Source organism: Colobus angolensis, unplaced genomic scaffold (genome assembly GCF_000951035.1).
Source record: "Colobus angolensis palliatus isolate OR3802 unplaced genomic scaffold, Cang.pa_1.0 Scaffold98, whole genome shotgun sequence".
Lineage (NCBI taxonomy): Eukaryota > Metazoa > Chordata > Mammalia > Primates > Cercopithecidae > Colobus > Colobus angolensis.
In genome coordinates this window covers 8,580,024-8,590,274 of record NW_012123820.1, presented here as the reverse complement: position 1 = coordinate 8,590,274, position 10,251 = coordinate 8,580,024, and positions in this window count along the sequence as shown.

Genomic DNA, 10,251 nt, shown 5'->3' with positions numbered 1-10,251 from the left:
TAATAAAGGGTTATATCTACCTCTGTAAATACTGGCGTGGCTTAATAAAGGGTTATATCTACCTCTGTCTTCTTCTCTACTAACATCTTAACTTTGAAGCAGGTAGAACCTAACTTTGGCCAGTTTCAGAGAATGGTTTACAATCAGACTAACACCATCAGTACTATGGCCCTATGCTGCTTGCCTGCGATGGGTCTAGAGTTGGAGATATACCTAGTTGTGGCAAACAATATTCAAGACGAAATCATTTAGGAGACTTTTCATTTCCAGAAAAGTTTTGCTTCCTACTTGCCACCTATGGATGAAACGTTGATGTCATGAGCCGGAGTCACCATCTTTTATTTACGAGGAGAGAGATGAGCGCAAGACCAAAAGGCCTACATGGCCAGCATAGAGGAGTAGATGAATAGAGAGGTCTGCTTTGGACTGCCAACCATGGCCTTATTTATTAAGTAATTAAATGGCTGTTTTGAATAAGTTAAAACTTTTAACATAAGTTACTATTCATCTGACTTTCTGCTACTTACAGTCAAACACATGCTAACTGACATAGGTAGGAAGTTATTTCTTTAGACACTAACATAAACACAAATAGTCACAAACAATCCTTTAAGTTAAAAAAATCTTACCTGTGGTTGTATCTACATTGGAGACTAAATAGGTTTTGAAAATTAAAACAAACAAGCAAGCAGATCAGGGCTTTGGTAAATATTTGGAGTTCTCAGAAAACATTTTTCTCCACTACAGGAATATTTGAGCCAAACTCAATTTATGAATTTTATTTAACGTTTGTAGCAGATTCGGTGTTACTTATTAATTGGCTAGTAATTAATACTAATTGTTCAATATAGCATGCAAAGTAAAATACTGTTCTAAACTGCTCTGGTAAGATTTTTATGAGATGTAGACATGCCAAAATTCAGGGTCTGCTATTACATATAGGTATATAATAAAGGGATTTTTTTCTCCCATTACAAAAGTCATGGTAGACACTCAGATAAGAAAAGACAGGTTATCCAGAAGAAAGCAAAACAAAGTGACTTAATAAAGTTTTGTATGCCACCAAAGCCTTTAGAAACGAAGACCCAAAGACCCAGGGAAAACTATTTTTATGCTTAGGTTTCATGAAGGAGGAACAGCTATGTAGAAATGTGGCTGGACAAAAAGTATATGCTCTAATGATGATAAACTGAAGGAAGATCAGCAAAGCCTATTTGTTCAGATTCTTCTTGGCCTGTGTAGTATTTGTTAGCCAAGCACGGGACAGGACTCTTCTGACATGAGGAATGAGGGTCCTGTGACCTTATAATAACGAAAGTATTCAAGGGCGGTAGTGCAGAGAGTGACCTCTCTTGGTTTTATGGTTTGCTTTGGAAGAAAAGAGTTCTAGTTTTTTATGACTCGCCTTGAGAAAGGGGAATTCTAGTGTCTACAACCTACTCAATGGGAGAAAGGACAAGACGAAAGGAGACGGGGAACAGCTGAGAGAGAAATTCTTGCTTCTGAGGTCCTTTCAATCTTCTTCAACTCAAAGTACTGAGCATGCCAAAGCACCACGTCGGAGGTATTGTGTTCTGAGCCCCACCACACACGTAGCACTTCTCCACTGCCATCCCCAATCCTCCCTACCCACTCAGCCATAGCCACCATGAACTCTCATTTTGTTTGGTTTTAAGCTCCAGGATACATGTGCAGAACATGCAGGTTTGTTACATAGGTATACATGTGCCACGGCCGTTTGCTGCACCCATCAACCCATCACCTAGGTTTTAAGTCCCCCAGCATTAGGCACTGCTCCCCTTGCCACCCACCCCCCAACAGGACCAGATGTGTGTTGTTCCCCCTTCCCTGTGTCCATGTGTCATGAACTCTCATTTTTTCCTAATTCTGTCTACACCTCTCTCCCCCAAATCCTTTTTTTTTTTTTTTTTTTTCCTGAGACAGAGTCTTGCTCTGTCACACAGGATAGAGTGCAGTTGTGCAATCTCGGCTCGCTGCAGCCTCTGCCTCCCAGGCTCAGCTCTTCTCTGGCCTCAGCCTCCTGAGTTGCTAGGATTACAGGCATGCACCATCATGGCCAGCTAATTTTTGTATTTTCTGTAGAGACAGGGTTTTGCTGTATTGGCAAGGGTGGTCTTGAACTCCTGACCTCAAGTGATCCACCCACTTCAGCCTCCCAAAGTGCTGGGATTACAGGTGTGAGCGACGGCGCCTGCCTCCCCAAACCCTTTCCTAAAAAGGACAATGTGTTTGTTAGTATTGTATAGTATCATTATAAGACAAGCATGTGGTTAAAGCAATTTGATATATAAGTTTCAACAGAAAATATGTTTTCCATCAGAGCCTTTGGCAAAATTGCAAAATAGATTAAGTTTGTGTTGGGTGTCCTTGGCTGGCCCCTTCCTTTTTAGATCTATCTATCTATCTAGATAGATAGATATAGATCTATTCTGCAATTTTGCCAGTGTTTTATCTATATAGATCTAGATGGATAGATTCAAATATAGATATCTGTATAGACTGATAGATGACAGATTTTAAACTCCAACCTTTTTCCCTTCCTCTGAGTTTCAACACTGCTTTCTCTGTTGAAGATCTAACAACCCTCTCCTCACATGAAAAATGCTTGCTAGTCTTCTCATTTCTGCAACTGATATCATTTGAGAAGAAAATAATTTAAATTCATTCATATTAGAGAATGACTGGCTGATAGGCTCAACTACCCCTATAATTATTTTTATTTTAAAACAAGGAGATTATTAACCTAAATTACACTCATTAGAGAGGCAGCTGGCATAGAGGACGAAGTTTCAGTCTAAGCTGTCTGTATGAAACTGACCGCCGTGTCACTCATTCTAACCATGACTCACTTTTGCCATCTTTGAAAACACACGTTTGAATTAGAAAAGTGTTAGTGCTTCTAAAAAATTTCAACATACTATGATTCTTCGCATAAGGAGGAGAATACCTTTGAATCAGTGAACCTCTTTACTATGTCTCGTCTAGAAAACGTAGGAATAATCTGGCAAATTGGTTCTACAAATTTTCTTAACTTCAATCCAAAAATGATAGAACTAAACATTTTTTACATAAATAAATTGTTAACAATAAAGAAAACTCTCACAGCCAAGTTTTTCTGTTTGGGAATTTGCTCTCCAAGAGAGTTTTTGAGATATTACCACGTTGAGAATGAATAAAGAAAGATTTACGCGGTGGACGATATTTGATCGTTGTGTTCATTTACTCTTTTAGAACAAACTTCAGCAATGTTGGAACCATTTGGCAGGTGTGAAAGGCCAGCAGCTGTAGAAACACACATTCTGCTGGAAGAAGCCCTGCATCTAGCCCCACCTGCTTGTAGAAGGCACAGGTCCAGTCCACACTGAAAACTGGAAACTTTCACTATAACCTGTGTTTTTTCTTTGCAATTTGACTTGTTATGTCCTGAGTAAGCAATGACAGGAATTAAGGCTAGCATTCCTCTTTCAAGCAAAGTCTATTTCAGTTATAAAAAGGCAAAAAAAACAAAAATTGTCTCAATTTTAATTGACCAGATTTGCCATCCATCTATTCTATGTGCTGAAAGGTTACCAAATGAAGAAAAGCTGCAGTAAATTCAAGTTATCACCCAGATAATTGCTATAGCACTTAGTTTTAACTGCAATTTAAACCGAAGTGCCATTAATAAAAAGGCTTGTGACAAGGAAAGTTTATTTTAGAGTGGTATGTTACAATTTGGGGTGATGCTGGAGTTCGAGAGTGAGGTGTTAGACTATCTATAAAGCAAGAAATTTGCATTTGGGGGAATTTGAAAATAATTGAAATCAGTCAGGAAGTACAGATACCAGGGAATTCCAGTGTTTTTACAACATATTATTTCTCCTGCAACATTCTCACTACCGAATAGCTGGGACAAATTTTGAAAACATAATTTTTATCATAAGAGGGAGCTTAGAGGTATATAAAATTTAAATTTAATCTGAAACTCATGCATGGCAGAATCTTAGTATTGTGTTGATACATTTTTACAGAATGGTTCAAAAGGTTAGAACCACATCAGTTCTTACCTAAAATAAAACAATTGATCCTTGACTTTGCATACATTTCTGGTATACATTCCAAGTTCTTCAAACACCCTTTAAACATATCCTATGGCATATTTTATGCAATATATTTGAATGCTAAGTTTTTGAGTGTTTTTTCTAAGATATAATTTGCATGAAGAAAATATTAACAGCCAAAATCTCAATCCAACTCCTGTTACAGTCAAGATCTTGATCCAATTTTTTATTGATCAAAATTTGAGATTATCTACTCATTTCAACATACAACATTACAAGATAAGTATGTGAGATGATAGATACTTGATACCCACCTGGGGGTATAAATGGAAAAATAAAACACAAAATAAGACTGTTCTATTTTTGTATAAAAGTGAATTTTTTTGATTTGGGCCTATTGCTTTCTTTGTGACAGGCTGCCTTCCTAATGTCACAACCATGCGGAGAACTACATATGTGTAAAAATGGAGAGGTTCTTCTCCTAAATGCACCCAACAGAACACAATGGATATGTGCCAAATTTCCAATAATTTCATTGGCTGCTTTGGGAATGCCAGCAGATGCTGCTTTTCTTTTTGTTTTGTTTTGTTTTGTTTTTGAGATAGAGGCTCACTGCCCTGTCACCCAGGCTGGAGTGCAAAAGCACGATCTCAGCTCACCGCAAACTTCACCTCCCAGGTTCCTGCCTCAGCCTCCCAAGCAGTTAGGATCACAGGCATGCACCACCACACCTGGCTAACTTTTGTATTTTTAGTAGAGACAGGGTTTTGCCATGTTGGCCAGGCTGGTCTCAAACTCCTGGTCTCAAGTGTTTTCTCCTCTGGGCCTCCCAAAGTGCTGGGATTACAGTCATGAGCCACTGTGCCTGGCCCATCATGGCCTTTCTTGTTGAAGAAAAGGTGTATTACTATTTGCTTCCCATGACAGGCATCGGCACACCGCCATGGCTGGCATCATGCTGGGACTTTTCTGCTGGGCTTCAGCATGTCTTTCATTATTCAGCTCACTGTTAAGACTCTGAACATACACAGCAGAGCTTACCCAGAAGAACTTCAGTCTTCCCTTCCTTGCTCACCATGATCTGGCTGTGTTTTAAGATTTCAATTCGTTGTAAGTGTAGGTGGTAACGTAACATTTGAAGGAAATAATGGTCATCTACTTATGAAACTGCAAACAGCTACTATGATAGGTTCAAAATACAGGCATTGTTATTAGGCAATTATTTTAAGCTTATTGTTAGTATAGTGAAGACTTTACCCGCTACCTCCCTGCCTACAGGTGAATGTGCTAACACTTTGTCTTTGTTGCTCATCAAATCACAGAGTATCTTTTGTTTAAAGTGCAGAATTCCATAGCAACTTTCATCTCTGCGTTACTGATCACCTTGAAGACATGCAAGCTTTACTGTTATACATGGGACCAATTCACAGTCATTCCTTTTTCCAAAGTTTTCCAAAGCATGTTCTAATATTCCTATCTCATTTGATCTTCAAAAGAACTCTCTTTCTATCCACACTTCGTGACGTGAAAAGTGAGATGTGGTGAAAAAACAAGACTTGCCTATTGTTACCAATCTAGGAAGTATTAGCACAAGTAGAGCACAGTTCTCTATTCTGATAAAATGCTTTTTTCGGCATGTAAATCTGTCTGTCAGAGCTGCTTCGTACTTGACGTTTAGCTGATGTAAAATTTATAGCATTTAACTGACCCTACACATCAGTTCATACTTTTATGCACATCATCTTCGGTGCCCTGTAAGGGAGACACGACTTGCCAGTGTACAGTGGTTTCTGGTTTATTTTCACAGGCTTCTGAAGACAATTATAGCCTAATGATTCAAGACTTTCCCAGAGCTGGAACTCTTTTCTGAAATGAGTTAACCAGATCCCTTTTATGCAGGGCTGCATGAAATGAAATGAAAACAGAAGATCACCAGTTTTCATTTTCCTGTTCAGATTCTGATCTGGAAGTACTTCCGGAGATCCTACTGTGTGCCAGATGCCAGGTTATACGTTCTTACATATGATTACTCGATCATATATAACCTGTAACACACACACACACGTAAGATACTTAACATATAACCTCTGGCTAGCCTCAAACTCTCCTGTGACCTAGTTTCTGAGTTTTGCTGTCTTCTTCACAAAGAAAACTTTGCTTACCCATTGCTGAAGCTCAGGTTTACTGATGCTGAGTGTTTCACAAATCCAGTAAGTACAGTTCAGAAGTTTTGATGTTAACCTTTTTTTCTCTCTTCTCTGTCAGGCTGCAGAGATCAGAAGCAGTCTTACACGGGGTCAAGAGGCACACTGCCTGTCAATGTCTTCATGGTTGACAGTGCAGCCTTCAATCCAAAAAGAAATACGTTCAAGTGTTGCCAGGAAAATAGATACAGGAGTTTAATGCCACAAGATGACTCTTGTGACATTATTGACCTGTTTCTCTTATTAATCTTAATCAAATAAACATGACTACATGTGTATATTTTCTTAAAATGTATAATCTCTGAGTAACAGCTTTAAGGATTGTGATAGATTATACTTGTATCTTAGAAAGATAGCTCTAATACTTTGAGGAATAAATTGGAGAGTACAGAAACAGGATGTTGTTGCAATAATCTAAACAAAATAATAGGGCCTCAAATAGCACAGAGGCAATGAGAACACTGAGCAGCTAAAAAAAATGGTAGTTTTTTAGGTAGTTCTTGATTAGAGGTTAAATAAGGGTTGATATTTCAAGACTTTTAGTTGATACACTTAGGAGAAAATTATGTAATTAGCATGGATAACAAATACATGAAGAAAACTAGTTTAGATTCAAGACTACCTTGGGATAGTTTGAAACCTCTGTATTAGATGATGGTGGTCAAGAATTGGTCAAAGGTGATGATGTGGGGTCAACCACGTTTATATCAGAAAGAAAGTCAGGGGCATGTGGAGGATAAGAGAAGGCTATGGGCCAAAGATAAAATCCTAAAGAATTACAACACTTATAGACCGAAGGGAGAGCCAAAGAAAGAACCTTCGGAAAGATTCTGATAGCTAGGAGGAGAGAAAGAGTGCTAGTAAAAGAAGCTAAAGAGAGATTTTTAAAAAATGTTAAATGCTACCAACTGCAATTAAGAAAAATTACTAAAAAGTACGCTTTAGATTTAAGAGAGTTTTCCCAGGCAACTTACGGAAAGTAGTTTATTTAGAGTGACCAAAACAGAAGGCAGATTGCAAGGCACTGGGGAGGGGAAGGAAGACTAAGAAGTGATGACAGCTCACAGAAGAGGAAACTTTCAATCAGCTAATGCAAAAAGCAACAAAGGGATGAACACTCATTGTTACGAAATTAAAATGAGGTTATCTGAAATATACATTTAAAGTATAAAAATAAAGTCATAATTATCAAAACTTTCTGAGTCTCTTTTTTCTCTATATTTTCTCTAAATATTATAAAAACAGTAGAGAGTAGTTTTGTAAAAGAATTCCCATTGTGCAAAGGAAAAGCTACACATAAGTGTAGATACTCAGCTTGCCAGTTTTGAAGACAAAACTTTAGAGTTATTTAGGATACCTACCTGAACATAGCTAAACTCAAATCACTATAAATATTATTTTCATAGTCTTTTGAAAAGTAGCAAATGTCAGAATTCTGGCACCATGAAGTAAAGGAGGGTAACTATATCTATTAAAACAATAGTAGCTAAAGTTGTTGAAACAAGCTAAAACTTAAATAGATGTTATTTTAACAAGATCTCTAGGGCATAGCGTTTAACTTATGAGGCATTTAGAAGTTTCTTTGCTTTAGATAGATAAAATTTTGTGATTAGTATACAAATTATTATTTAGGGTAAAATGAATTGCTCTTGGTTTCTTAGAACAAATTGCCCTTATTTTAACAACAAAAAAAGTCAACAGAGGATTTTATGAATCTACACACATATAAATATATAGTGACTAGATTTTGTAATTGTCTAAAATTGTCAATTTTTTTTCCAAGATAATAAAGTTCACTCTGGACATATGTTCCCCAGCTAGAGAAACTCTTCCCACACTTCCTTGTAGCTAAGTGGGGCCTTATGACTTCATTTAACTAAATATAGATGAAAAGTTTTAAATTGCTTGGTCTTGCCTGCATTCTTTTTAGTTTACCTAAGGTGGAATAACAATGTGCCTATGATCTAGCTTTGGCTTTTGAGGTATATTTTACGTAGTGTAAAATGTATAAATTTTAAATGGAGCATTCTGACAAAATATATACACCCATCTAACTATCACTCAATTGAGATGTAGAACATTTTCATTACTTCTAAAATTTTCTTATGTCACTTTTTCATCCTTGTTTCATGTTTCAGTAGGTTCTTTTTTTATTTATTTGCTTGAGTATTTTTATCTATTCCCCTGTTAATGGGAATTTCGGTTGTTTCTAGTTTATGGCTGTAATGAGAAGAGCTACTATACTATATTCTTGTTAAAATTTTTGTATAAACGTATGTTTCCACTTTTCCCAAATAAATATGTAGAATTTCTGGGCTATGGGAAGAATATGTTTAACTATTATAAAAACTCTTAGAACAATTTCCAAAGTGCTTGTACCATTTTAGTTTCCCACCTGCACTATATATAAGAGCAAGCTTTTATCATGCAGATGACAACGCCCTAAGGGATGAAGAAGCAACTAGATGGGAATAAACTTAGTCCCTGAATTGGGCCATAATCTCCCACCACCTTGGCCTATTTACCTTGGCTCTTTTCCACGAAACAGATGGACAGTGAGATGCTGACGGGGTAAGCATTGGGTTTAGTCTGCTCAGTGCAGGTACCAAAGGGGTACGTATTTTGTAGTGAATGTCTAAACAATAAAATCAACGAAAATCCAACCTGCTTTTTAAAAAAATGCCAGTGAGGAAAACTACTTCTTCCCACCAGGGCATACCATTCATACACCCCTACCCTTGGTATGTCACTGAAATAAATGGCTGTCTTGTTCAAGCCACTGTATATTCTCAAAATGTATTTATTCTTGATCTTTTTCTTTAAAATAGCTGAATTTGAGGTATTACACATTTTCTTAAAACTATGCATACACTGTATTAACATTTGATATTACTGATAAACACAAATTAGTTAACATTTAGGGCACATTCCTTTTTTTTTTTTTTTGAGACGGAGTCTGGCTCTGTGGCCCAGGCTGGAGTGAGCGGCGCCATCTTGGCTCCCTGCAAGCTCCGCCCCCGGGTTCCCGCCATTCTCCTGCCTCCGCCTCCCGAGGAGCTGGGACCACAGGCGCCGCCACCTCGCCCGGCTCATTTTTGTATTTTTAGTAGAGACGGGGTTTCACCGTGTTAGCCAGGATGGTCTCGATCTTTTGACCTTGTGATCTGCCCGCCTCGGCCTCCCAAAGTGCTGGGATTACAGGCGTGAGCCACCACGCCGGGCCTGGCACTTTATTAAACATGAGATATGAACTGCAATTAATGAGCACTAGTAGCCTATTATCTACTTTTTATATTACACAGAATCTTTTCTACTGGACTGATGAATACTTTCATAAGAATTTAGGGATACCTGACTTCTACAATGAATACCTATATTACATAGTAGGATTTTAGGCCATCATCCTGACATCCTTGAGCAGTGGAGCTTATCCCAGTAGCATTTAATGAGCACCATATCACCAGGCACGCAGATATGCAACCGCTCTTTGTAAATTCTCTCTCAGCTTGAACAAATAAAGTAAATGCAACACCCACATCAAACCTCCTCCACAGCACTTTACTCTCTTGTCCAGTGGCCTTGATATTTGGCTGCCTTTAGTGCCTTTATTTACTTCAACTTTAGGATTAAACATGTCTTCACTTTTGAGTTACAACTGTGGCTTCTCATAGGTGCAGTTTCTTAGGGGTTTTTTTTCCCATGATAAGGACACTTCCATAGACTAGATTAGTGTACTCCAAACATACTCACCATTGGTGATACAAAACTAGCATCGGCATGGTGGAAGAAAGTAGGTAGAAGAAAACTCTTGCTATTCTTTATGGAGTTTGGTTAACAGAATTGTTACTTTTTCGACGTCTAATTATAGGAAAAAATAAATTCCAAAAAACCTACTTGCTTTAAAATGCATATGTATTGTATATGTGTGTGTGTGTGTGTGTTTGTGTGTGTGTGTGTGTGTCTGTGTGTGTATATATATATATATA